This window comes from Erinaceus europaeus, chromosome 11 (assembly GCF_950295315.1).
Source record: "Erinaceus europaeus chromosome 11, mEriEur2.1, whole genome shotgun sequence".
Taxonomy (NCBI): Eukaryota; Metazoa; Chordata; class Mammalia; order Eulipotyphla; family Erinaceidae; genus Erinaceus; species Erinaceus europaeus.
In genome coordinates, this window is record NC_080172.1 from 12521557 (window position 1) to 12529143 (window position 7587).

The following is a 7587-nucleotide window of genomic DNA, read 5'->3' on the forward strand; positions in this document are numbered from 1 at the left end:
TAAAGAACAAACACCTCATCACAGACCCCTGCGAGCGTCAACCCGGCTTTGACCTAGCATGTTATGATTGGGCCCTCCTCAATCGCTATCGAACAGGCCATGGCCGGTGCGCCGCTATGTTCCATCGCTGGGGAGCCAGAGACGACCCGAACTGCCCCTGCGGCTCCAGACGGACTATGACCCACATGGTCAACGACTGCCACCTCTCCAGATTCAAAGGAGGTCTCAAAACTTTACATCAGGCTCAACCTGACGCTGTTGACTGGCTACGGAAGAAGGGCAAACGCTAGAAGAAGAAGAAGTGAGTAGAGCATTGAACAACTCCTGAAAACAGTGTTCTGCACATCACTGAGGACACCATCTGTTGACTGTTAAGTCTCAAATAATGCCTTCCACAGACTCAGTAAATCTACTGACGGTTCTTAAACTCTAAGACAGCAAGAATATTCCCCATTCTCTATAAAACCCACATTTCTCCCAATCCTGGAACCTCTGGGGCATGGCTTGTTTTTCTTCTTGCTTCCCTCAATCCAGACCATTTGATGCTGCATCTGCTGATCTCAACCAAATCAATGCAAGCAGTACCACCTTGACATGTTCCACACCGGACGGTGTCCAGAGACACCAGCTGTGGGATGTCAATCCTTCGGCTCCATTACTCTGATGACAACTTTTCTAGCTCATAGGACTCCTTAATTCCATTTTGGGTGGTGCACTTCCTAACAAAGCCTCAGAACCTAGATATAGACCAGGGCCCATGACACAGAGCACATATGCAGGTGTATCCATAAGTTGGGGGAAAATATATACCATAAAGGAAAAGTACATAATAGTTGGTAGTGACTCAATAAGTGCAGCAAGCAAGTAGAAAGACTTAAAAAAGACACCATGAAGTACTTAATCAGATAGTTTCTACTTAGACCTAGATACCATCCTCACCTGCTTCCTATTTCATTTCCTTCAATTACTCTAAGGCTAACCTTGTCAGATTACATAAGGACTACAAAAGCTGGATAAGGGCGAGAGACGAGCACATTTTAATAATGTTCATGACTAGGTCACCCCATTATCCAAGGTCTTAGTCAGGAAATAATGGGATTTCCACATAGATATGATGGGCCTAGACCTCTAACAGATCTCTTTCTCTACTGTCGCTGGTCATCTCCATCGGGAACAGCATCGTGGACCGTCCTGTGGTCCTCTACAGGACCTTGCCCTCAAGTGTGGAAAAACAACGGTAGGGACTGCCCCACTCTCCAAAGGGTCAACATACTCTGCCACTAGAGTAAGACTGGTCCTGAAATGAGTGCAGCCTAAAATGCAGCCTAATAACTAGATATGACCATAGAAAGCAAACTCAGACCTACAGGGATGCAGGGGTTACATAGGCTCCTGTGCTGAATATGGGCCTCGGATACAATTGATGGGGCTTACAGTTAGCAATATTTATACACTTCCCCCATATTTGGGAGCTACTCTTTGCCCTGATCCAGCTTTCTAGTTCTATTTCCAACTCTGACACCATCTCTCCAGACAATACCTTTAGCCCACCTGCATGTTGGCTGTCAAAAATTAGTAAAGTCATGGGTCCCTTGGAATATACCTAAAATAGATGTCCTAGCTTTTTCCAAAATGGAGACCCTAGATCTCATCTGCTATATTCTACCTTTAGGTTTCTGATTATTAAACAATTTGTTCTGCTTTATATCTTAATGTTTTTCAGCCACCAAGTTGCAGATGCTACCTACCATGACACCAACTTGACTTCCCCGGGCAGATGACCTCACCCAATGTGTCCTGAAACCCCACTTCTCCAGGGCTCTGTCCCATTAGGGAAAGATAGAAACAGGCTGGGAGTATGGATCAGCCTGTCAATGCCCATGTCCAGTGGAGAAGCAATTACAGAAGACAGCCCTCTCACCTTCTGCAGCCCATAATGATCCTGAGTCCATACTCCCAGAGGGATAAAGAATAATAAAGCTTCCAGTGGAGGGGCTGGGAGACACAACTCTGGTGGTGGGAACTGTGTGGAATTGTACTCCTCTTACCCTATGGTCTTGTTGATCATTATTAAATCAATCAATAAAAATATCTACTGGTGGAATGGCAGAGTTGGATCAGATTCTTTGCTTACTATTTCACCCCTACTCTGCTTTACGAAGTTTTGAATAGCAAAACTCTATCAATTGCTCTAAGAGGGACTGGAGTGACAAATATGCTTCACCTAGGATCATTTTCTAAATGAGGAACTACAGTGTACAGAAAGCTGGATTTTAGTGTGAAATTCTGGACTGCTTGTTTTCTTCCTTTTCTGACTAGCTGAGCCCATGCAATGAATGGTTACATATACATGAGACAAAAATCCTTAAAAGGTTGGAAGTCTCCACATATTGAGCCCTGCAGATGGTGTTGCTGCAGTGGTGGCATCATGATCTCCGGTCACTCTATGTAAGTTTCTTGGCTTTGCTGCAGAGGGAATCCACCACTTTACTCATGTTCTGAATTGCTTCCGGAGCAACTTCCTAAATTTTATGTACTAGGGGGTTCGAATAATCAAGACACACTCCCCCTGGTCCAAGACTCTATGAAATTTCTTGACAGAAATCATTTATGATAGTTTCCTTTCCATGTCAGTCTTGGAAAGTTTGGTGAGAGTAGATATGTGTTTAGTCTGTACTTGAGAAAAGGGTTCAATGACTCCGATCAGATTCTGTAATCCATACAACTTGGCCACGTGTGCATTGATGATTGGGTCACCTCAGACCTCTGCCCAGTAATCTGTAAGGATCGGCCTCCCTCATAATGAAGAGCAAGCTTCCTGCTCACTAATGCCTGGACACCTCATGGGGTGTTGAGCATGAGTTTGCACAGCAACATGCACTTCAGAGTTGTAATGATCTTGAGGCTATCGATGGAGGTATAACCCTCAAATGCCTCATAAAAATATGAGTAGGTACAGTCAACAATATTTATACCCCTTTCCCATATTTGGGAGCTACTCTCTTCCCTGATCCAGCTTTCTTTCTCCTTTTCCAGCCATGACATCATCTCCCCAGACAATAACTTGGGTCCACTTGCATATTAGAGGTCAGGCTTAGGAAAAAACTAGTATAGTCATGAACCCTTTGGAATATAACTAATATAGGCCTACTAGCTCTCTTCAAAATGGAGACCAGACCCCAAGTCTTCATGTGGAATATTCCAGCCTTTAGTTTCATGATTCATCAACAATGTATTTGGCTTGATATGTTAACTCTTTTTTTCAGCCACCAGGTTCCAGATGCTACCATGATCCCAACTGGACTTCCCTAGGCAGATGACCCCACCAATGTGTCCTGAACTCCCACTTCTCCAGAGCTCTGCCCCACTAGAGAAAGAGAGAGACAACTGGGAATATGGATCGAAATGCCAATGTCCATGTTCAGCAGGGAAGCAATTACAGAAGCCAGACCTTCCACCTTCTGCACTCCATAATGTCCATACTCCCAGAGGGATAAAGAATAGGAAAGCTATCAAGGGAGGGGATGGGATACGGAATTGTGGTGATGGGAATTGTGTGAGTTGTACCCCTCTTATCCTATGGGCTTTGTCAGAGTTTTCTTTTTATAAATAAAAATAATTAAAAAAAAACAGAGTATGGGGTTGGGTCACAGTGATGAAGCTAGTTAAGTACACATAGTACCATATACAAAGTACTGGGTTTGAGCCTCCGGTCCCCACCTGCAGGGGGAAGTTTCATGAGTGGTGAAGAAGGGTTGCAGGTGTTTCTCTGTCTCTCTCCTTTTCTGTCTCCCCCTTTCCCTCTTGATTGCTGGCTGTTTCTATTCAGTCAATGAAAATGATAAAAATTTTCAAAAAATAAGAGTATGCATTTTTCCAATCCTTCTTTTCTGCTACATGGATAACACCTGACTGCAAATCCAAGGAAGTCTGCAGTTGAAGGAGGTAGTAGACATCATTTTCTGTGGTTTGAGCAGAGGTTAAGGCTGCTCAGGCTTTCGGCAGGTTGCTCAGGGCATGGTATATTTGACTTTTTAAAAGCTATACTTCCATCAGAAGGGATTTATCTTTTATTATTATTGTTTTCAATACCCAAAGCATCTGAGAAGCCAAATGCAATGCATCCTGGTACTTCTTGGTATGGAAGTACAAAGACACTAGTCTTGCTTCCAAGACTTGGAATAAGAAAGTTCTTTTCTCTGATTTGCCCATTCAGAGCATTCTAAACACAATTCCACCTGCAGCTTGCCCTGTCTTCGCCAGGAGAGACTCCAGTCCCAGGATCCTTTGCTATTTGGCCTGCACTGCCTCCTCATCATTCTCCTGAATGTCACGCTTCACCATGGAATGGAGCATGTCAATGGAGACCTCCCGCCCAGTGCTGAGCAAACTGGAGTCTCTGGAACTCCACCACTACAGCCACTGCTGCCATCTTACTGATCTCCAATATATATTTTCCCTTTTGTTGCCCTTGTTTTTTTATTCTTGTTGTAGTTATTATTGTTGTTGTTAATGATGTCGTCATTGTTAGGAAAGAGAGAAATGGATAGAGGAGGAGAGAGAAAGACAGACATCTGCACACCTGCTTCACCACTTGTGAAGCGACACCCCTGCAGGTGGGCAGCCAGAGGCTGGAAACCGAATCCTTAGCCAGTCCTTGCTCTTCGCGCCAACGTGCGCTTAACCTGTTGCGCTACTGCCTGACTCCCTTCAATTTCTTAATATATTTTTAATTTTTATTATCATTTATTTATTTATTAGATAGAGACAGAGTGATACTGAGACGTGAAGAGGGAGATAAAGCAGGAAAGAGACATTTGCTGCCCAGCTTCGCCACTTGTGAAGCTTTACCCCTGCAGGTGGGGGGACCAGGGGCTTGAACCCAGGTCCTTTGTGCACTGTAATGTGTGTGCATAACCAGGTGCGCCACCCCCGGCCCCAAATTTCCTCATTTTTAAGGAAAACAATCACAATATTTTAAAGATATTTGAAGCCTGTGGCTTCTGGCTAACACTGGTATCATTCAGCTGCTAGAATCTCACTATTCAAAGCATCCTTCTTTTATACTAGCTAGAGGGGTAGTTTGTGGAAAATATCAAGAAAACCACCTACCTCTGATACCAATTATCTGATTTATGACATTGTACAAAAGCATGTAATAGGCTTCCTTTCATCTTTCTGGGGCTAGTACTCATAAAGGATGACTCAAAGGTGATATTTTGCAGATATTATCAAGTTAAAATAACTTCAGACTTCTCTAATACAACTTTCTTTTCTTTAAATTGATTTAATTATGATTGACAAGTCCATTGCATAAGGGGGATACAATCCCACACAATTCCCACCACCAGAGTTCTGCAGCCCATCCCCTCCAGTGGAGGCTTTCCTATTCTTTAAAAAAAATTTTTTTTAATATTTATTTATTTATTTATTTAATTTTTTATTTAAGAAAGGATTAATGAACAAAAACATAAGGTAGGAGGAGTACAACTCCACACAATTCCCACTACCCAAGCTCCATAACTCCCCACTCCCCTGAAAGCTTTCCCATTCTCTATCCCTCTGGGAGCATGGACCCAGGGTCATTGAGGGTTGCAGAAGGTAGAAGGTCTGGCTTCTGTAATTGCTTCCCCGCTGAACATGGGCGTTGACTGGTCAGTCCATACTCCCAGTCTGCCTCTCTCTTTCCCTAGTAGGGTGGGTCTCTGGAGAAGCTGAGCTCCAGGACACATTGGTAGGGTCTTCAATCCAGGGAAGCCTGGCCAGCATCCTGGTGGCATCTGGAACCTGGTGATTGAAAAGAGAGTTAATATAAGAAGCCAAACAATTTGTTGAGCAATCATGGATCCCAAGCTTGGAATAGTGGAGAGGAAGTGTTAGGGAGGTACTCACTGCAAACTCTAATGTACTTCTGCTTTCCGGTATATATTTTGCAGTAGTTTATGGATACGTGTGAACATAAGCTCTCTCTCACAGAAACTGGTGTATATCTAGGTTATGGGACTTTGTTAGAAAGTGAACTAACTGAGATGAAATTAGAGTGTACTATAAAAGGAAAGGTCTCACCCAAGTAATGAAGCCGAAAGGTTGTCATTCCACATGTGAAGTCTCTGGACGCAGTCTGAGGTGAAGCATGTTGAGGTAGCAATCGTTGCGTTGGTTAGGTTGTGATCGGCGGATGCAATATTATTTGGTTTGGATTGGGAGAGGCATACAGGAAAGTGGGCCCTGTCCAAGGGTTCCAGGACTGGGGGAAGTAGGGGCTCTATAGTGGAGATGTGAGGTTCCTGCTGTAATTTGATCAGGTCCTGCTTTTAGTTTCTCTTTCAGATCTTCTTACTCAACTTCTGTTGATGAGTGGGATCATCCCATACTCATCTTTATCTTTCTGACTTAGTTTACCACTTTACATAATTCCTTCTAGCTCTGTCCAAGATGGGTCAGAGAAGGTGGGTTCATTGTTCTTGATAGCTGCATAGTATTGCATTGTGTATATATACCACAGCTTTCTCAGCCACTCATCTGTTGTTGGGCACCTGGGGTGCTTCCAGGTTTTAGCTATTATGAATTGTGCTGCTATGAACATAGGAGTACACACCTCTTTTTGGTTGGGTGCTATGGAGTCCTTGGGGTATAAGCCCAGGAGAGGAATTACTGGATCATATGGAAGGTCCATGTCTAGCCTTCTGAGAGTTTTCCAGACTGCTCTCCACAGAGGCTGTACCAATTTACATTCCCACCAGCAATGTAAAAGGGTTCCTCTGTCCCCACATCCTCTCCAGCATTTGTTGCTGCTGTCCTTTTTGATGTATGCCATTCTTACAGGAGTGAGGTGGTATCTTAGTGTTGTCTTAATTTGCATTTCTCTGACAATCAGTGACCTAGAGCAGTTTTTCATATGTTTATTAGCCTTTTGGATCTCCTCTGAGGTGAATGTTTTGTTCATATCCTCTGCCCATTTTTGGATGGGGTCATTTGCTTTTTTGGTGCTAAGTTTGCTGAGCTCTTTATATATTTTGGTGATTAGTTTCTTGTCTGATGTCTGGCATGTGAAGATCTTCTCCCATTCTGTGAGGGGTCTCTCTGTTTGTTTAATAGTTTCTTTGGATGTGCAGAAGCTTTTCAATTTGATGTAGTCCCATTGGTTTGTTTCTGCTTTAGTCTTCCTTGCAATTGGGTTTGATTCATCAAAGATGTCCTTGAGGTGTAGGTGGGAAAGTGTTTTACCAATGTTTTCCTCTAAGTATTTGATTATTTCTGGTCTGACATCTAGGTCTTTGATCCATTGGGAGTTGATTTTTGTTTCTGGTGAGATAAAGTGGTTTAATTTCATTCTTCTGCATGTTTCAACCCAGTTTTCCCAGCACCATTTATTGAAGAGAGCCTCCTTTTTCCATTTAATCCTTTGCCCCCCTTATCAAAGATTAGATGCCCATAGATGTTGGGATTTACTTCTGGGCTTTCCATTCTGTTCCACTGGTCTGTGTGCCTATTTTGTTCCAGTACCATGCTGTTTTGGTGATGATGGCTTTATAATATAGTTTAAGGTCTGGGAGTGTGATGCCTCCATTTCTGTTTCTTTTCCTC

At 43.2% G+C, this 7587-nt stretch overlaps 1 pseudogene; it reads right to left on the bottom strand.

The window, feature by feature from the left end:
- Nucleotides 1-2444: 2444 nt before the first annotated feature.
- On the bottom strand, nt 2445-4432 carry LOC103109851 (26S proteasome non-ATPase regulatory subunit 11-like; annotated as a pseudogene).
- Nucleotides 4433-7587: the final 3155 nt, after the last annotated feature.